This window comes from Pinus tabuliformis, chromosome J (assembly GCF_031772625.1).
Source record: "Pinus tabuliformis cultivar Carrire ecotype Pingquan chromosome J, CPIR1, whole genome shotgun sequence".
Lineage (NCBI taxonomy): Eukaryota > Viridiplantae > Streptophyta > Pinopsida > Pinales > Pinaceae > Pinus > Pinus tabuliformis.
In genome coordinates this window covers 309,737,308-309,759,922 of record NC_142295.1, presented here as the reverse complement: position 1 = coordinate 309,759,922, position 22,615 = coordinate 309,737,308, and the positions used below count along the sequence as shown (strand labels likewise).

The window sequence follows — 22,615 nt, the reverse complement described above, 5'->3', positions numbered from 1 at the left end:
ACAACTCCTATAGTTGAGCAACCTGCATCTTCATCCACACCTCCTTTTCCTGAAAGATTACAAATTGACAAAGGGGTGGAAAAACAAATCTTGTTTCCTGACTATGATTTTCTAGATGAATTGAAGAATGTCTGTATCAAGATTCCCTTGTTACAAGCCATTAAAGAGATTCCTATTCTAGCAAAAACAATAAAGGAGTTGAGTCTTAAAAGACCTGGAAGGAAACCAAGAGATACAAGAAGAATCCACCTGGTAGGAAAAATTGCAGATATCATGATGGGAAAAATTACTATGCAGAAGTATGTAGATCCCGGTAGTCCAATTGTCAAAACACATATCAATGGGGTAGAAATACCAAATACTTTGATTGATTTAGGGGCTGTTATCAACATCATGAGTAGACAGACTATGGAACAGCTAAAACTTCCTAATCTTCTTTTTACACCTACTTTATTGCAACTTGCAGATCGATCAATTATTAAACCAGATGGTGTATTAGAAGACATTTCTGTCTCCTTAGACTCTTGGGAATATCCAGTGGATTTCATGATTTTAACTCCCAAGAGTAATCTAGGAGGACATCCTCTCATCTTAGGAAGACCTTGGCTAGCCACAGCTGACGCTTTTATCAGTTGTAGGTCTGGGGATATGTATATTTCTGATGGTAATTCGACAAAGAATTTCAATCTGTATCCTCCAGCAAAAGCAATTACAGAAATAGGAGATAGTGAGTGGGTTGATGATGAAGATACTATACAACCTGTCTTTACCATTTCTGAGATCAGTGAAGATAGTCAAATTTTGAACACATTAGAAAACTTTGAAACATCTTCAGAATATGACCACACACAACTTCAGTTGGATTCTGACATTGAGTGTCTATAATCTAGACAAATGTCTCTTTTCTCTATGGAAGAGTTTGGTAGTTCCGCCATTGAGATTTTTCCAGGAAAAACATTGAATATCAACAAAAACTTGGAAAAATCACAAAAAGAAGAGCTAACCAAAATCTTGCAAAAACATTCTACTGCATTTGCATGGGAGTATACCGATATGAAAGGTATTGACCCTAAGACTTGCATTCATCACATCTACATTGAGGAAAACAGTAGACCAATCAGACAACCTCAAAGAAGGATGAATCCAAACCTTAGGGAGATAGTGAAAGAAGAGCTCTGAAAGTTACTTAATGTAAACTTCATTTATCCAATTTCAGATAGCCGGTGGGTTTCTCCTTTGGTTATAGTACCTAAAAAGAATGGTAAATGGAGGGTTTGCATTGATTACAGAGAATTGAACAAAGCAACTTTGAAGGATCACTTTCCTTTACCCTTTATTGATCAGGTATTAGATACTTTAGCAAGTAAAAAGTATTTCTCATTTTTGGATGGTTTTAGTGGTTACAATCAGATTCAGGTAGCACCTGAAGATCAAGACAAGACCACATTTACTTGTCCATGGGGAACTTTTTCTTACCGAGTACTTCCTTTTGGATTATGTAATGCACCCACAATATTTCAAAGGGCAGTACTAGGAATCTTTTCTGATCTAATTCATGATTGTGTAGAGGTTTATATGGATGATTTTACAGTTTATGGTAATTCATTTGAAGAAGCATTAGAGAATTTGGACAAAGTCCTTATAAGATGTAAAGAAACAAACCTTTCATTAAGTCATGAGAAATGCTTTATGATGTTTACTGAAGGGATTGTTTTAGGACATCATATTTCAGGGGATGGGATTAAAGTTGATAGATCAAAAGTTGAAGTCATCTCCAAGTTGCCTATTCCAAATTGTCAAAAAGATGTTAGAAGTTTTCTTGGATTTACTGGATATTATAGAAGATTTATTGAAAACTTCACCAAAATAGCATCTCCACTCTTCAAATTACTTACAAAAGACTGTGAATTCAAGTGGGATCCTGATTGTCAATCTGCATTTGAAACTTTGAAAACAAGAATATCTGAAGCACCCATTTTGAGAGGGCCAAATTGGAAACTTCCTTTCCATATTTCTACAGATGCTTCAAATACAGCTCTAGGAGTTGTGTTGGGTCAAAAGGATTTAGTTCCTTATGCCATTTACTACACCAGTAAAAATTTGACTCCTACTGAGTTAAATTATACTGTGACTGAGAAAGAGTTCTTAGTTGTTGTTCATGCAATCAACAAGTTTAGAAATTATATAACAGGCTATGAAACTTTTGTCCATACTGATCATTCTGCAATTAGATATCTCATGAACAAACCTGTTACTAATGGCAGAGTTACAAGATGGCTTTTACTTTTACAAGAATTCAATATTACTGTGTTAGATAGACCAGGGAAACAAAATACAGTAGCTAATTTCTTGTCTAGAATCCAAAATACTAACGAAGATTCTCCTGTAGAGGATAAGTTTCCAGATGAATATTTGTTTGCAGTAACTACTAAGACTCCTTGGTATGCAGATATTGCTAACTATTTGGTTACAGGGAAGCTACCTACACACTTATTTCCTAATGAGAAAAGGAAAATTATTCAAGAGAGTTCGAATTATTCATGGATTTCTAATGAATTGTTTAAGACAGGGCTAGATTGTGTGATCAGAAGATGTGTTCGGGAAGATGAAATGCCTGAAATCCTCAAGGCATGTCATGATGAACCATGCGGTGGGCACTTTGCTGACAAGAGGACGGCCTATAAAATCCTTTCTTTAGGATATTATTGGCCTTCTCTCTTTAAAGATGCAAAACAATATGTCAGAAGGTGTGACAGCTGCCAGAGAGTTGGGAGACCGACCCTTTCAAATGAAATGCCATTACAGCCACAGGTACTCATCGAACCCTTTGAAAAATGGGCTTTAGATTTCATTGGACCCATTAATCCACCATCTAGACAAAAGAAATATATATTGGTTTTCACTGATTATGTCACTAAATGGGTAGAATCCAAGGCATTGCCTTCTGCCACTGAAAATTCAGTTGTTCAATTTCTTTTTGAAGATATTTTTACTCGTTTTGGTGTCCCAAGAGAAATTGTGACAGATCAGGGAAGTCAATTCACATCTAACTTGATGGAGAAGCTGATGGAAGAATACAAAATCAAGCACAGAAAATCTACTCCTTACCATCCTCAAGCAAATGGTCAAGTGGAATCTACAAACAAAGTTCTTAAGAGCATCATCACCAAAATTGTTCATCTACACAGAAGAGATTGGGCAGAAAGGCTTCTTGAAGCCTTATGGGCCTACAGAACTACATGGAGGAACATAACAGGACATTCTCCCTATGAACTTGTTTATGGGAAAGAAGTCCTGCTCCCCATTGAATTTCAAGTCAAGAATTTCAAGATGGCAGTTCAGTTGGGGATGAATCTATCAGAAGCCCAAAAGAACCGAATGGAGCAGCTGAATGAGCTAGATGAGATCAGACAAGATGCAATTTTAAGGACTGATCTAGTTCAACATCAAAGAGCTAAGTGGCATGACAGATATATTAAAGAGAGAAAGTTTCAAGAGGGAGATTGGGCTTTACTGTTTGATTCCAAGTTTAAAGACTTCAAAGGGAAGTTTCAGACTCATTGGCTTGGGCCATATGAGATTGATAAAGTCTTTAACAATGGAGAAGTAAGAATCAAGACCATTGATGAATTTCAGACTCCTCTTATTGTGAATGGCCACCGATTGAAGATTTATCATAAGCCACTTTCAAAAGAGGAGTTTGTCAAAATATTCCAAGAGAATTTTGCAATAAGGCTGGTGGAGAAGAATCCTTCTCTCCCACCAGCCTAATCTTTGTTTCTTTCAGTTTTTTTGAAAAAAAAAAAAAAAAAAAAAAAAAAAAGAAGAGAAAAAAAAAATGTGTATAAGCCTGAAAACCAATCCCAGATTGGCGGTCTTATGCAGAAAATATAGAGTGAAAATCAGGGACACCTAACACTCTATATTTTCCAAAAAAAATCTCCTCTCCTTCTCTTTCCATCTTCACTTCATCTCACTTGTCATTGCACTTCACCTCCATCTCATTTTCATCTCCATTCCACTTCATTTTCACTTCACTTCACTCATTCCATTTCACTCCATCAATAAAAAGTCCCCTTCAGGACTATTTTCATTCAGATTAGTTCTTTTCTAACTATCTTTGTGCAGACAAGGGGGTGTTGTCTCAGTTTCCGCAGCTGGGAACCGTTTCCGCAGCCATAAGCAGTTTCCGCAGCCAGAAACGATTTCCGCAACCAGTATCACTCTGTTTTCAAAAATACAATCAACTGTTAGTGCCATAATCATGAAATGCAGGTGTAATTGAGCTAAAGACATGGGGCATCTCCAAGATATCAAAGAAGAGCAACTGGTTAGAAACCTTGAGCAAGAATTGACAAAGTTTCCAAAGGTATGATCAAAAAATTCTTTATCAAATAACAATTTAAGTCATAATTACGTATAGTCATTAAACCATAACAGGCTCTCCTATGTGCAGTGATTTGATATATTAGCCCACTATCACTCTTATTCCGCGATATCACTCCACACACCTTGCATTCATTTCCCTAACGGTCTCATGATTACTACGAGTTTGAACTCAAGTATGATTGTACTTCTAGTTATTACTCGTACTCTTGAGACGTGACCTATTGTGTTACGGCTCTTCCCAACCGTAATTTCCGCAACCGTCTGTTGAGACATATAAAATCTCATACACAGTCATCCGACTCGAAAGAATCCTGCCGTTACTCCACTCGCTTATCACTCCACTCATATTCCACTTATACCATACTCCTTGCATGCGTCCACATTTCATTTTATGAACTTGTTTACCACTGCTCACCCACTGTTCTTCCCGTAATTCAGGTATTTCCATTCACTGCTCTCTATTTCCGACTGCAGTCACTACAGTTTGCTCTAAACCCTGATTGCAGTCACTACAGTCATCCTAAACCCTGACTACAGTCATTACAGTCTATCCTAAACCCTGTAACAGAGCTATTTTTTCCCTTAACCCTCACACGCAGAAGAACTCTCAGTGGAATTTAAAATAGAGGATGGGAAAATTACTGAGAGCTGAGCCGGAAGGACCGAAATACTTGGAGGGTTATCCTCAAGTTAAGGAATTGCTGAAGAAAGTCAGATGGCTACGATTTATCCAGAAGTTTAAAGGCTATAACAAGTAGGTGACCAAAGCTTTTGCAAGGTCCTTTAATGGAAAAACAGTGGAGGTTGGAGACTTGAAATTCACAGTGACCGAGGCCACAGTAGCAGCTGCCACGGGCCTACCTCAAGAAGGTGAAAGGTGGTTTAAAAATGGAAGTGTGGACTATCAAATATGGAGAACCATGCTACAAAACTAAGGTATGGATACAACTGTATTTACAAGAGGCATCCCTGTTCATGTATTAAAAGAGGAATGGTCTAGTCTACTGTTAGTCATCCAAAAATTTATCACGTGTGAAGGTCGTTTTGGCTCTATGTATATGTATCATGTCAGACTGATGATGAATTTCATAGACAGTCACACTCTTAATTTGCCTCATTTTCTGCTATCAAGTTTGAAAAAGATGAGTTTTACAGTTCAAAAACATGTAGGCAATATTGAACCTCATCTCTACCATCATGGGCTCATAAAAATTCTTATTGAGGATCAGTTGAAGAAAACTAAGGATACTTGGGGGCAATTCTTGACAAGAAACTACTTCCAAGAGCCGTCTGAGGCCTCTGGAAGCAGTCCATCAAAGATTCCAAGGAAAAGTAGGAGGAAATAAAAGAACATTACAATCCAAGACTCCCCTACAATAGAAATTCAAGAAACAGTCCAAACAGAAGAAGAAGACCGAGTTAAAAGTAAGAAATAGAAGAAAGAAAAAGGCAAGAGAATCATTCAAGATGTCTATCCATCCCCTGAGCAATCCATAGAAGAGGATTATCAACCTCTGTCAGAAAGATTAATAAATCTTCAAACTGCTGTTATAGCCAAGAAAAAGGAAAAAGGAAAACAAAGTGCACAAAAGAAGAGTACTAGTTCATACTTAAGAAGGAGCACTAGGCTAAAAGGGAAGGGGAATAAAACCAAAGAAAAACAGTCTCACTTTATTGATTTAGGTGAAGAGACACTTGAAAAATCTCCAGCCCAGCCAAGCATTGAGTCAAGTCCTCCACGTGAGGAAAGCCCTTTTCAGCCGGAAAGAGAGAGCAGTCCTCCTCCACCAGATTTTGAGTTTAGGCCGAGAAAGACATCTGAGGTAGATTCTAATCTACAAGAGGCATACAATTACCTGGAAACCTTAGAACAATCAGCTGCAGGACCAAGTACCTCTCTGCCACCTGATGCACAAGTTCAGTCTTTGAAACAGGAAATATTTGAGTTAGAAGTCCTAAATAGGCATATCATACAAGAAAATGAAGCACTCAAAGAGCAGAGTAAAGTAGACAAGATTGTCCATGATAATACTATGCTCCATTTAGGACTGTGGCAAAAGAAAAACAGAAAATTGAAGAAGAAGTGCAAAAAGTTAAGCAGAGCATTGATTAACCTCAAGTTCAAATGCCTAGTCACGAAGCCAAGGATGATGTTAGCATCAAGGAAGAAGAAAAGAGGGCTAGATGTCCTTCAGAAGCATCAGAACATATGGATTAGAGGGAAATAACTCAATTTTGGTTGCATGAGGACATGCAACACCTTCACAGTGGGGGTATGTTAAGCCTCAAACCTGCACCTTCCTATACACCCTCTCAGCCTTCCTTTTCCACTTATTTCATCCACCCAGCTGTTAAATCATTGCATTGTAGTTTAAAAAGAGCTTTTTACATGGTTTTCTGACTATGCTTATGACTGTTGTTTGGTTTAGTTTTTTGTTCATGCAGCTGCGGAAACTTGTCAGTTTTCGCAGCCAGCACAGGTTTCCGCAGCCAGCACAGGATTCCGCAGCTATTTTGTTAAAAGTTGTGCTACAGGTGTCCTATGAAGAAACGAGCCACATGGGCAAGCTCCAGGTGACGGACACATGGAACGTGTCCCTTCAAACTAGCCAAATCATCCATGGAAGGTCACGGTCAACAGAGGTCAAAGGCAAAGCCAACCAAGGAGTTCAGCGGTGGCACGTCTCTGTTTTGAGCACGTGAACATTACGTGGCACAGTCCTCAGCTCACGAAGACACCGGCATGTCACCTGGAGATCATTTTTGTAACCTGAATCTAACAGCTACCACTCCGGAGATTTAATAGACATGATGACAGTTACGCTAGATCTCGGCTGAAGGGATCTACGTGTCTTTCGCAACACAGTCAATAGCGTAGGAGTTAGTTAGTTAGTTTCAGCATTTTGTCATTATAAATAACGCGTCGATGAACGCTGTAAAAAAAGCTTTTGGATATGTAAATTCTGAACTGTTGTGTTATCACCCCACTGTTCATATATATGTTGCTATTTTAATATATGAGAAGACTTTTCTGAGTTTATTCGTGTGACTACTTGTTGACCAGCTGAAGTGGCAGAGGGCCCCTGCGCGGTGAATCCTTGTAAAGTTTTCATTTGGTTTTATTATGTTCTTGTATCATTAGCTTGTACATAACACACTGTTTGATGTTTCTTAACTCACTGTTGTTTATATTTTCACCTCTGTTTTCTTATAACTGTCAACTGATCAGTGCTTTTCTGCAGATTTTCTTAGGTAGCCCGGGCAAATTTTCATCTTTTTGTTAACTATTGACATATGAGATCATCTTGTCCTTCCTGCTAACTTTCATTTTCTGAAGTTTAATTTCAGTACTGTCTTTTCAAGATTGTGATTTGCTTATTTATTTTTTTTTCTGTTATTCAGATATCATACTGCTCATCAATTTATGGTTTCTTTCTATAGTGAAGTGACTCTATTAGCAAGAAATCAAAATATTACTAATTGTAGTGTGATTAAGTTATCATATTGCTTAAACTTATTCATGATTGCTTCCCACAAGGTAGATTGATCTGAAGGGTAAAGGATCAGAAGAGTTGAAGTAGTGTGATTAGTTTCCTTTCTGCAATTTAATTTCTTGCAACTTAGTTATCATATTGCTTAAACTTATTCATGGTTGCTTCCCACAAGGTAGATTGAGCTGAAGGGTAAAGGACCAGAAGAGTTAAAGTAGTGTGACTAGTTTCTTTTATGCAATTTAATTTCTTGCCATTTAGATAGCATATTGCTTGACTTATTCATGATTACTTCCCACAAGGTAGATTGAGCTGAAGGGTAAAGGATCTGAAGAGTTTAAGTAGTGTGAATTAGTTGTTTTGTTTTTTGTTTGAGTTGCTTTAAGTTCAGTTTTTACTTTCTTTTCATTCAGCAGCAAGGATACAGGGCCATTGTCATTAGTTCATTGTTTGATGCATTTACTTTCTCTTAAGAATTGATTTCAGTTTAGTTGTTTTAAATCTTTCTTCTTGAGCACTTTCAAGTTTAAAAAAATCACTGTAGAAACCACCATCACCATCCATACTTCATACTTCACTTCCATTTTCACCATCACACATTACGGAAAGATAAATCCAAAAATAAACTAAAAATGAAAAAATGAAAAAAGATTAAGGAAATGGTTATCTAGTACGTATAGTACACTTCACTTCGTCAGTTTACGAACCCCGGATTGACATTTTAAATAGCAATTTAGATCACACTAAATTGACCAAACACACCTTTGCTCTAATACCATGCAGAAATTCCCACTGTAGGTCAACAGATTATGAAATATACTAAAGCAAAATACAAGATCTACTTCTACAACAAACTTTGCAGAAGCTTAATCGAATATGAGCAAGATCAAATAGAACACATAGAACTGAGAATGAGAAATCAATCACACATGAACACAGAAGAATAACCCGGGGAAAGCCTCAGCCTAAAACCCCAATATCTGTATTATCATACAAGTGGAAATATGTTCAAGTTGCAAAAAGAATCAGCTCACAAGTTATCCTGTTGTCTCTGCAATCAAACAATACAGCTCATAGACTGAATAGACACTGGATATGCCTTCCCTCAACCCTCAAAGCCTCATATTTTCTTGCACAGTTTTTCTTGGGGTCCAATGATGCCACCTGTGTGAATTGGCCTCATCACACTCACTAAACTGAAGAAGTAACTGCGCAATCTCCAAGGAATGAATTCCTTCTACATGCAAGAGATATGCACAATGGAATATTCCTGCAACTGATAGTACATTGTCCCTCCATCTGATGTCAATTGAGTCTCTGTCTGAACTGACATGCATGAGTTATTTATGAGAGAATATTCAGTTATCTGAAGTGCAACAGTTACATGCATGCATGCATTAACTAACTGAGCTCACAATTAATTCAACAAACTATTTGAATTAATCTAACTAGACTTGACTCAGTTAACTGAGCCAACTAATTACAACTCATCCTTATCTCTTTAGCTGATGGATAAATTCCTCAATCAATGGAGAAACGGTTTCATGTCCCCACATAGACTTCATGTTTGATTTTCTACAACTAATTAACTCAAGATGAATTAATTAATTATTTTACAAACAGCTGCTAAGATCAAATTCGAATTTTACTTCTCTATTTTAGTTCAAGGACTAACTAAAATAGGAAGGTATCCCGAAATGCTATTTATAGCAGTGATAAATTTAGCACTTCTATATTTAGCATTTCTTGTTGCTATTTCAACAATAACAACCATGAAAATAACATGAAAGGAAGTTTTCCTAAACTTTAATCATGCATGGATGATGAATATTTGATATTTTAAAATCAATATAAAAGCATAATGATGTTGTATGGTGTGACATATCATTAGTTGAGAGCCATCATAAGTGGCAAGGTAAGTAATGAGTCCTTAAAAATAATATGACAATTGTGTAAATGGTATAAAAATGGAATTTATATTTTCCACGTTTTGAGTTACGCGGTGAAGTCAATTAATAGATTCCATGCCACATGGAATATCCATTAGGTAAGTGTATAAGGGACCTATTACTATTATTGATGTGGTAAAGACCATTATTGATGTGTTTACATTGATGTTGCTAACCCTTGTTAGGTGTATGAATGAAAATTGACATCTACATAGCATAAATGACGATATGCTGAAATTGAATGAGAATTTTAGACATGTGAAATTTTCTCCAAAATAGATCTATTGCTCAAATTAAAGTGAAATGGAAGCACTTCATCCCTGAGGATGCCACCTTAGAGGTGAAGGAAAAAATGTGGGAGGCATTTCCTTCACTTCACAAAAGTTATAAAGGTAGAGGAAACATTGAGGATGATGTTTAATTCAAGGGAGGAAAGATGTAGTACCCCTAGTGAAATTGCTTTTGCAAACATTTAATTTTATAATTACTTGTAAATGTTGAAGTGGAAATAATGGTTATGGAGGACAAGACTAAGTAGATTTACTTATGTAAATAATTCTACATTAGTAAATAAATTTGTCTTTTCTCTTGGAAATGATATGGGTTGCAAACATTTTATTTTATAATTACTTGTAAATATTGAAGTGGAAATAGTGGTTATGGAGGCCAAGATTAAGTAGATTTACTTATGTAAATAATTCTACATTAGTAAATAAATGTCTTTTCTCTTGGAAATGATATGGGAAATAGCACGTGAGTAATTTGGGCTTCCTTATTGTCCATGTAACTATTGGGCTTCCTTATTTTTGGGCTTCCTTATTTTCCATGTAACTATTGGGCTTCCTTATTTTCCATGTAACTATGAAGTGGTTAAGTCTAAGGGTGGACAGGAAAGAGGAAAGTGACAGAGATCACAACTATAAACTTCTCAAATTCTCCCAAAATTCTTGGGAGAAATACTGGCACTAGGAAACAATATAACTAGAGAAAAATGGTATATTGAGTGGAAAGATAAGCATAGCTAGAGAGAAATGTTATGCTGAGTGAAAACATAACAATAAGAATAGCTGGAGAGAAATGTTTATTTATGAAGGAAAAAAGAGACTTTTTTCCTAAATTGAAAAATCCCAAGTAAATAAAAAAGGTGGGCAGACAAGCAGGATGTTGCTAGAAAATCTCTTGTGAAGGAAAATAATAAATACCACTAAGTAAAAACAATTTGGACATTATTCAGAGAACAAAGAGAAAGAGCAAGAAACCTGAGCTCTGGGGGAGTTGTGGGGTGTGCAACTCATTGGTTGGGATGAAGACGTGATTTCTTGTAGCTTTCCTAAGGGAATTATTGCTCGTCAGACAAGTCGTTAATTGTGTTTAAGCGCATATACTCTCTTGTGCAGTAGATAATTGTTTCAATTTCAATGAGATATTGTCTATCTAGGGAACTACACATTGTTAAATTAGTGGGATTTAATTGTTAATGAATGATATTGACTTATGGAAAAAGCTATAGTGAATGTGGTCAAATATTATTCATACATATTAAATAAGGGAGTTAATGTTATCTAGATAAGTATAATGACTGTGTTATAACATGATTTGATGCTCTTATGAATGTTTTTATTCATGAAGTAATCACTTATTTGTGAAAATGTGTATATACTAACTAGTGGGTTCCCTTACTAGTTCCAAAATAATGTAGACTTCTATCGTATGAACCAGGATATGGATTCTAACCAATGTATGGCATGTAGGTTATTTTGAGACAGAATGAAAAATGCTTCTATGAATACAAATAGCGATGATGTTTTTATGGTATAGTAATGAAGGTAAAATTATGAATACAAATAGGGATGATGCTGCTATGGTATAGTAAGGAAGATAAACTTAACCCTTAGACAATAAAGTTGCTTGAGTTTAACGCAGAAAATGCTAATTGAACATAGCTTGCCAATAGTTTGAGTATTTGTTATATGAATATGACAAAGAGGTAGTGTAATTATCTGATAAATGAGAATAATACATAAGTAGTATAAGAACTACAGGAAACATGTAATAAAAATTCAGCAAGAGAAGCTAGTGTCATATATCTATTATTACATATTTAGGGACAAGCTTATCCAGTAATTCAAGCCATTAGTAGGGACAAGAATGTTAAGATTCTCTATAAGGAAAGGTCATAAAACTATGTTACCTAGGTAAGTTATGGTTACAAAAGGGTCTAACTTTAGATCTATGTAGTAAATAACAAAAAACATAGATTCATTTTATTCTCAAGATTGAGGTGTTACAGTGAAATTTCAATTAGGAGTAAATTCCATGTAGACACACATACCCAGTTTCAATTGTAACTAAGGGTAGATCCTATGAGTAAAATATTTAAGATCTGTTTCCAGTGGAAATACAGAAATTGAGACAAAAAGTGTATGCTAGGATCGACAATAAATAATTATATCCTAATTCACTAAATGGAGATTAACTAATCATGATCCAATAGCTTCAAGTAGCATATAATAATACTTGAATTTACTATGTGGGAGATGAGCTTAGCCCAAAAGCAGAGGCCTGAAGTAACTTTGATATATATATATATATGAAAACAAATAGAACTCTTTTTCATACATTTGAATTGAGAACGTATAAGGAGACAAATTTCCATACATGGTAATAGGAAAACCAAAGTGGGATAATAGACCACAAAACAAACAAGAGTTGATCTAAAAGAAAAACATGATCTAAAATAGAACCGTAAGAGTTATTGTACTCTTGGTAATACAAGGATAAAATGTACCACATGAGAGTGTGTACAAGCAAATAAGGCACATGTAACGGGTATGTATAAATTCATTATATTAAGTAATAGTAAATGTTTGAATACAAATGCTTGAGAGAGTAGTGGTAGCTAACTCGCAAGCTATCAAAGATGTAGATCCTCATAAGAGAAGCTGAACCTAAACATTGAATCAATGTTTAGGTGTTTCCTTGAATATTCATAAATAAAATACATAAACCTTAGACCAGGGAATTTGAAGATGTTAAACAAAAAAATTGAGTCTCAACCAAAATACTCAATGCATACGACCTATAAAAAAAGAGGATCCAACTAGGATTCAAGGGTATCTTACTTGCATGGAGGGAATTCATGTAGGGACATCGAGTAAAGGTTTACAACATACCTATGACAAATTAATACATACTGTCAGTAAAAGTAAGAGGAAGACTCTAGGTAAATGATGTACACTATGATATCTTTACCCAAAACAAATAGGGTATGAAGGAAAGTGAATTACCTGCACGAGTTTCTTTTCCAAGGGAAAATACTAGTACCACCTGAGGGAACAAAAAATATCAGTACAAATTGTTATCACTCAACAATAAAACCCAAAGAAGAAAAGAAAGTAGATATTGTGAATTAAACCTTAATTATTATACAAAGTATAACCTTAAGGGAGGTATAATAGAGTATAAACTTGTGGGAAATATAACAGACTATAAACCCTAAGTGAGGTAAATGAACCTTGTACTTCTAGCTAGAAGAAGCAACTCATGGCTAAGCCTATAGGCTTAAGTCACAAGGCAATAAAAAAATGCCACCCTTCAGCAAGCTGCAAGCGAAATTCCAATAGTGAACGATTCCCATAGACCCCTGCTCAATGCACTACACAGGAGTCAGAGACCAAAATAAAATGAGGGAAAATAAAGGTTTAAACTCAATAAACAAGTGACAAGGGAGGAAACAAGAAATTATTTGTAGTGTTTAATAACCCTAGTCGATGAAGGGTTTAACTAGGAGGTTGTCGAAAGATTACCCATGTTCCAATATGCGCACAAAAATTAAATGTATTAAAAACATAAGAATAGCACATAACTATTCAGTGAAACGAAAAGGAAGTGTTAGGAGAAGTAAATACTCGTATGAGTTATTTGATACTCACTTGTAGAAACCCTCTATGGCTAAAGTTAACATAAAGTCACCATGAGAAAAAGGGTGTTGAAGGAACAGAGACTTTAGAAATGTCTCAAACACCAATCTAGTAGCCCAAAAATATTCAACTTGCAAAAGCTACCCAACAAAAGAGGATTAGATGAACAATTACTTCATATATTGCTAAATCTAAAAAAGAGAACAATAACACGGATAAACCCTTGGTCCAAACTTAAAATACTTACCATCCACCAGCTCATTTGAAACCCAAGCCATCTGTCAGATGACATAATTGGTGGGTAGGAAACATGGTAAATTCCTAAGTAGCAAAGAAACCAGAGGCAGAGTCGTTGACAACTAAAGACAACAAAACAAATGAGTTGTGGGAGGGTAGTCTACCCTAGAAAAACTCGATGAGTTGATTCATCGTGGATTATCGCTAAAGATCCCCACCATTCAAACCTTGACCATCATGTGAACAAAGAAAGTGGGACATGGCTAAGGACACCATGTGGCCAAGTTCATGTGGGTGCTAAAGGGGGAAAACCACGTATATAAAGAATTGAGAACCCAAATGAAAGAGTAACATTTAAACCATAAAAGAGAATAAGTCTCAAAGTTAACTGTTTGAGCATAATGATAAGGCTCTCATGCATATTTCAATGTGTTGTTGTTTTAGGTTAGGTTATAACATTTATATATATGATAATAATGGATCCACAGGTTATCACCTAGGATAATTAAAAGGATGACCATGTGGAAACAACTTCTCCTAGTGCCCACTAATACACATAACTAGAGAAAAATCATTTTACAATAAGAACAAACTTATATATATATATATATATATATATATATATATATATATATATATATATATATATATATATATATATATATATATATATGCATTAGGAATGCCAAATATTATGTATAATGCTTTTTTCATATAGTAATGGAGAGAACCATGGTAAATTTTAGGGGCGAATTTTAGCCCAAGGGTGAAATTTAAGGGGTTTTTCATTTTAGAGGGGTGAAATTTTTATAAAACACCCATTTCATATATTTAGCCCAACTTTTATTTAAAAAATAATTATTTTTTTCATTTTAGCCCAAAACAAAAGGGGCGGATAAACTATGAAAAGACTCATTTGACCCGATTCACCTGGTTTGGGAGGTTATATTCCATTACAATCACCCGATTTTCTGCTTTGCAATGTTAAATTTGTTTGCAATTGCCCATTTTCTGGTTTGGGAGGTGGTTTGGGAGGTTGTATTTGGTCCCAATCGCCCTGATTTCTTCTGTGAATAGCTCCCTATTTTCAAATCTGGTTTTCATTGATGGTAAGGGTGTAAATAAATAAAAATATAAATAAAGTGGAGGTATGGTAAATAAATAAAATCTTTTTTTATACTTACTCCAAAGGAATGGTAAATAAATAAAAATATAAATAAACTAGAGGTATGGTAAATAAGTAAAACCTTTTTTTATGTTTAGTCCATAACCCTCTTTCTATTTAAGAAGGATCAAAAAAGAGGTTTTATTTAAGTGAATCCTATGGGTCAAATACCATATTTATAAAATAGGTATGGTAAATTAATAAAAATATAAATAAACGAGAGGTATAGTAAATAAATAACACATTTTTTATTATTTACTCCATAAGTCACCTTATATTTACAAACACTCAAAAAATTCATTATATTTAGGTGAAGCCTATGGGCCAAATACCGTGGACCAAATTATTATTAATACCATGCAAAAAAAATTATTAACCCTAATATTAGTATTAATAAAAATAAATATGGCACATGGTATTGACCCATGGTATTCACATTGAATGTAGCTTATTTAAAGGGGGAATTAAACTAGCATAGATCCATCTTTACTATGGATAAGCACCGAAAAGGAAATTATTATTAATACCATGCAAAAAAACATTATTAACCCTAATATTAGTATTAATAAAAATAAATATGGCACGTGGTATTGACCCATGGTATTCACATTGAATGTAGCCTATTTAAAGGGGGGAATTAAACCAGCATAGATCCATCTTTACTCTGGATCTACTAAGCACCGAAAAGGATCAAATATCATGATATGTAAACTATCATAGAGTGAAAAAATATTTGATCTCTCTGGGGGCTCGGTAGATCAAGAGTAAAAATGGATCTTGTAATTTAATGTCACTTAAACATTTTAACTCGGTTAAAAAAAAATCAATTATTAATTTTATTATTTTTTATAAATTACTAATAGTAGTTTTTAAGCTCCAGGTTTATGATAACCCATGGTATTGACCCATGGTAATACCATGGTATTCATGTGAGCATAGACTATTTAAAGGGGAAATTCTATCAGCTTAGATCCATCTTAATTCTAGGTCTACAAGTGTTGAGAGATAAATAGATTTCATCCCTGTAAGAGTTTGGTAGATGTGGAGTTAAGATGAATATAGGTTTGTTTTTATGATAATGAAGATATTAAATAGACTTAGGAAATTATATTGCAAAAAACATCTTAAGGTGAATGGTTAAAGCTACATTTAGTCACTTCACAAAATTTAGTAAAAAATACCAATATCTCCATTAATATTGGTTTTTCTGATTTAACAAAAAAAAACAAAACAGTGAAATCTTATCACTCTTTCTGCATCACCCTCGCAGAAGAGAGATAGTCACCCTCACATAAGAGAGATAGTCGCTGCCTAGATTTCCCACCATTTTTCAAACATTCTCAATATGATATCTTCATGAAAAGGTTAAGGTATTGATGTTGGATTAATTGTTTGAAAAATATGTTGGTTTGTGCAACCTTTCATCTTCTCTGTTATTCTTAGTTTGTCGTAATGATCTGTAGGGGTTGGACCACTACACCATATTGTCCTAAAAGGCAGAGATTGTGCACCAAAAAGGAAATTAATCCACATGTTACAACGCTACTAAAAAATGTAAGACATATGAAGGTAGTGAATTATGCTAATAAGAAATTTAGATTGGGAGAGACGTAATTAAATTTTATTATTTAATTGAAGATTTCCAATTAAAATAATAATAAATCTACATTTATATATTTATATATTGATTGGAAGGCTTCTTACAACAATCACTTCTTTCCATTAGATCCCCTTCAGGCCTTTGGGATACCTACTACTTTCTTATATTATATAGTTGGGGCTTGCTACTTGTTGGCGTGTTGGGGTAAACAAAATTGATGTGTTTTTTTTATCTCGCACTTGGATTCTATGGAATAAGGAAGAAATTTGATTTTCAGTTTCTCATCCTGATAGATAAATGATTGTAGATGAAGATTTTATCTTAGCAACTCTGTCACAAGGACATTCTGTATATTTTATTGTTTCTCAGTACAAAATCAAGCAATTTTTTTTTTTTAAACTCAACATTGGTTGCATTTAGGAGCAAAGAGTTGTCTCCATGTCTTCTTCACGCAAGAAAGTTGTATGGTCCAATGATCCTGCCATATGACTGTTGACAGCTAGCTTGCAGTACAAGGCTATCTTTGATGATGAAGCAGTAGTAGTAGCTTGGTGGTGGGGAAGATTTGGAAAGTTAAATCTTCAATGAAATCCATGATTTTTATGTGGTTGGCCCTAACGAATAATGTTTTGATGTGAGAGGTTCTACAAAATAGGGCAAGGTAGGGTCTTGGAATTTGTACTCTATGCAAATGTGAAGGGGAAACAATAGACCACGTGCTGGTGTTCATTTGTATTTTTTCTCAGGAGGTATGGGGTGTTATTCTCCCCTTATTTGAGGATAGGGTACTTGGTAGGAGGCTTCCTTGTTGGACTATTTGATGATAGAGCACTCAAATAACATAGATCATTGCCCCTGATTGCCTCTAGATCCATTTGGACAGGAAAGAAGGAATAACAATTTTGTAGACAAGGAGATCCCTCCTTTTCAGGTACATCATCAAATAAAATACCTATATGAAGGCATAAAAATGACTCCAAAGTTTAAAGTTCCAAGGTGGGTTGCAATCTAGAGGTTGATAAAACTTATCCATGGTCTTTCTTTGTCGGTGCTTACCAAGGTGATATTATTGTTATATATAATATCTACGAATATGTCTGATATAATTGTTCTATATATTATTTGTGATTCGAACCCAAGTCAGTTGCTCCTGCATGTGTGATATTCTTGTTCTGTATATTATCTATGATTTGAACCCAAGTCAGCAACGTGCAGGAGGCAAATTCGAACTGGTGCTGCTTTTGGTGTCTTTCATGTCTACCTCTGCCAGAGAATTATCCACAATACATCAAGTTCTGGATTCACATGTCTCCTGATATTTGATTATTTTTCACATTTTGAAGTGGGCACAAAGGATAGCTCTTGTTTTAGGTGCAAACATATTCATTGCAGGTCATAATGGGCAGTGGAGCAGTAGGGATGGGCTTGTTGGGTCAATATAATTTGAACCCAACTGCAAATTTGATGCCCAAAACTTCACAACTAGTTTTGGGGGTTCCCTGGCAACAAAAAAGAAGAAAATTAGGAGGTTTGAAACTTTGAGGTCGTGCCCATCATATAAACCTTTTTGTATCACAACAAGCTTGACAATGGGAAATCCTTTGGCGTTCATGCTGGCGCAACCCTGCAACTTCCCAAGTGTGCATGTTGTTCACAATTCACGCTATGATTTATTTATTTATGTATTTGTTTTTGGTTGAAATTGCTACATGTATAGATAGCCTGTGTGACATCCTTGATAATATTTCCATTTGAAGACCAAGTGAAGAAAGCATAGATCATAGTTGAATATAGTTTAACTTGGAGGTGTTTAGAAGATTCATTTGTGAATTGAGTTGCTGCAAATAAGCTTCTTATCTTCATTTAATGAACTATGTCAAATACCTCGGTTTTATTTATAGTTTTGTTGAGTTAATGGTTAGTGAATGGCTTGATAAAGAATTTGTTCTTGATCTGGATTCCCCTCGGATGCCAGCAAACAGAAATTGTAGACCTCAATAATACAATTAATGCTCCTGTCAAACCATGCCTCAGTTACCGAGGGTACTAAATTTATTGTGATTTCTTTATCTAGTTTGTAAATTACTCCGTGCAGAGGGAAAGCAGAGCTTTGTAGATCCTCCTCTGAGTGAGCTCGATCCTGAAATGAATGTGATAATTGAGAAAGAAAAGCAGTCGCAATTCAATGGCTTGGAACTTATTTCTTTTGAAAATTTTACATCCTGGGTGGTTATGGAAGTTGTTGGATCATGTCTAACAAACAAGTATTCAAAAGGACTCCCTGGTAAGAGGTAAGTGCCTAAAGATATAACTTGGAATGTGAAGAATGGAACCATCATGATTGTGATTGTGTCTGAGCTACTTGGCAGTTTCTTCTTGCCACTTGGTATTTTTTTCTTGTTAAACTCAGTTTCTCTTAGCTTTTGGACCTGTACTTTTTAGTTTGAATGTTTGACATGTGTGTAATGGTTTCTGGGTTCAGTGTTATAGTGTAGAGACCTGTAGTTGTTGCATGAGTATCTGTTATCATAATGATGGATACAGTTGTTGGACACTTTTCTATATTTATTCACTACTGTGTTGGGTTGGGATTTATGCCATGCATATAATATGCTGGCAATGAATTCATTGACCAAAGTGAGAGGCTTTGCTAGCAGAGGGCCCTAGAAGCATTCCATCTTGACAATAGTACATGGGGTGTTAATTTTCAACCATTATCTCGATCCCCAACTAATTTTGTTGTTTATACAACTCTCCTCCAACCACATCATCGCATTATGGTGTGTATGGTTCTAAACTACGAACCTCCTTTGATAAGATTATCATTCATATTTGTGCATGTAACCTGTGAAAATTTTCTTTGCAACGTTTAGGGTTTGGACTTACCACATGGAGGGAATCTGTCTCATGGATTCATGATAGCAAAAAAGCGAGTATCTGCTACATCAATTTACTTTGAATCAATGCCATATCGTCTAGATGAGTCCACAGGTGAGCTCACATTTCCAGTCTAATAATAATTAGGAGGGAAACAGTTCCATCATTGAAAAATATTGAACCAATCTTTTGGGGAAGTGTTCAAAGTGTTAATGGTTGGGTTTGTTTTCTTGGGTTATAGGATTCATTGACTATGAGATGCTTGAGAAGAATGCCACCCTTTTTAGGATCAAGCTTATCATTGCTGGTGCTAGTGCATATCCCCGAGATATTGATTACCCTCGCATGAGGTAGGTATTGAAGCTAGGTATTTCTACATATCTTATAATGGCAGTCCTTTAAAAAAAATTTCTTTCCAGCAATGTTTATTCTAGCGTATTTTATTAATATGTTCTTATAGTATGTAATGTTTGATTTTTTTATGATTTTTAGTACTAAAAAGTTTGTGGTTTGGGAAGATTGCCAATACAGTTGGGGCATACTTAATGATGGACATGGCACACATAAATGGTCTCATCGTTGCTTCTATAATGGCCAATCCATTTGATTTTTGTGATGTAGTAACAACTACAACGCACAAGGTGAGTTGATGTTATTAATTTTCTCTACACTTCACCCTTTCAATTAAAAATATGACTATATTAGATGGATATTTTTTTGGATCTATCTTAATGCTATATATCTGTGCCATTCCCCCCTTGTAGACGAAAAAGAATCCCATCAATGTTCAAGAAACGGTGAAGAACTAAAACAAATATGCCATTCCCATCACAGGAGGAGTGATTATAGAGCTAAGAGGTGTAGATTTTCCTTTTGACTCTCTTACATGCTCTTTGATTCAGTTTCTTGTTTTCATTTTTTTATGTTCTTTCTGTTTCTTATCGCTACTAGATCAAAGCTTTGATGAAAATCATTACGTTTCTTGAATTGTTTGTCAATTGTTTCACCTTTTTCCTTTCATTTTTATCTTTCTGATATTTTTCATTCTGAAATACTTTCGGATTGGAGGGTTGTGATTTTTAGTCTTTACGAGGTTCTTGTGGAGGCATGATATTCTTTAGGAAGGAACCAGTATTAGGGGTCAACCTAGAGACAACCATAAAAAATGTAGGTTTTCCAGGGTTACAAGTCAATCTGAGTTCTCCTTCCTTTCCTCCATCATCCATATTGTTCTCCTGCTCACTAATATCATAATATTGGATATATATTTTTTGTATCATTTCGTTTCTAAAAGATACATGAAATAATTTGTGGCTTTCTAGGGAGGACCACATAACCATACCATAGGAGGGTTGGTTGTTTGTTTAAAACATGATGTAACTGCAGAGTTCAAGGCTTATCAAGTACAAGTGTAGCACTCTCACATGTCTAAGCTTCTGTAAAATTCATGCATGTGAATTATTTTTTGAATGGATTTTGTTTCTTATCAAAGGTAAAATAGTTTTAGTAAGTTGTAGAAAATTTTTGAGCCCTTGCAAAGAGTCTAATGGATTTGGGTTACAATTTGGTCTCTGGTGGTAGTGAAAATCACCTAGTTCTAGTTGATTTGAGGCCCTTGGTAAGGATCCTCTGTTCATATGCTGGAGTACACAACCTACTTGTATATTTGTTTCTATTGGATTTAGTTGTTTGAATGTAACATGGTATATATTAATAGGCTTGGACAAGGCATTGATGGTGTAAGAGTAGAGGACGTTTTGGACGTTGCATCTATCACACTGAACAAGAATTTTGTACTAGGTTACATGAATTTTTCTTTGTATATTTAGATGTAAGGGATTCATTGATTTTCCTTTCTCCATGGGATGATATAGCTTACTTTAATACCTTACATTTTCAAGTGATAAAAGTGTTATGGTTCCTGGTGGTATATGCATAGGGACTCCTGCATTAACCACTCGTGGGATTCTTGAGGATGACTTTATTAAGGTTGCAGATTTTATCCACGAGGGGGTGCAAATAGCCATTAAGGCTAAGGGCTTTGTGAAAAGTACAAAATTAAAATATTTTATATAATTTATTAAGTCAAACAATTTCCAGCTACAAAATAGCATTGTTGATCTCAAAAAGCGGGTTGAATCATTTGCTAGCCAATTTCCATTGTCTGGTGTTGGCACTGAAAATCTTAGTTAGATATATGACGTGCTCACAAGATCAGAAGTGTCCTTTATTAACTTTTAGGTTGGGCTTCAATGACGATAACCAGGTTGGTAAGATTTGGTTCCATGTGTATATTATAGTGATGAATAATGTTTTAAGCTGAATTTTCTCTGAATTTATGTGCTTTCCCAGCATTGGCATTAACAGATTCTATTCCGATGTGTTGGATGTTGAGTTTGCCATTTTATTTATTGGAAATTATGTACGACTCTCTTTTTGTTCATCACAAGAATTTTGGGTTGAAAAATATTGATAACTTGTATGGAATCTATTATATCACTTATTTATGTTGTGTGACGATGGATATTTTATATAGCTTGGAAACCAATATTCCATACTTCTCAAGGGCCCAAGTATTGGGAAAATTACATAGTTTCATAAATTGTGTTCACTAAGATACTTCTACACATGCACAGATTCCATGTATACATGACACATTTGCAATCAATTGTGCTTCTAAGATTTTATTGTTACATTCATCATCTCACATAGGCTGGCAAGAATTGGTCCCATTTGTAGATTATCGCAATGAAACATGTTGAGATTTGTATTTTCTTGAATTTATGTTCTTTCCCAGTATAAGCATACAGATTTTGTTTTGGTGTGATGGATGTTGAGTTTTCTATTTTATTTATTGGCAAAAAAAGTCTACATAATTTGTATGGTACACCCTTTCAATCCTTCATTTTCTTGAGTAGTTATTTAGACTCTCTTCTATTGGTTAGGACTAAGTAATAGGAATAGTAGGCATAAAGACTTAGGTAGGA

The 22,615-nt window shown here is 35.0% G+C and overlaps 1 pseudogene; it reads left to right on the top strand.

The window, feature by feature from the left end:
• The first annotated feature begins 18,346 nt into the window (after nt 1–18,346).
• On the top strand, nt 18,347–21,821 carry LOC149226972 (serine hydroxymethyltransferase 3, chloroplastic-like; annotated as a pseudogene).
• The last annotated feature ends 794 nt before the right edge of the window (nt 21,822–22,615 follow it).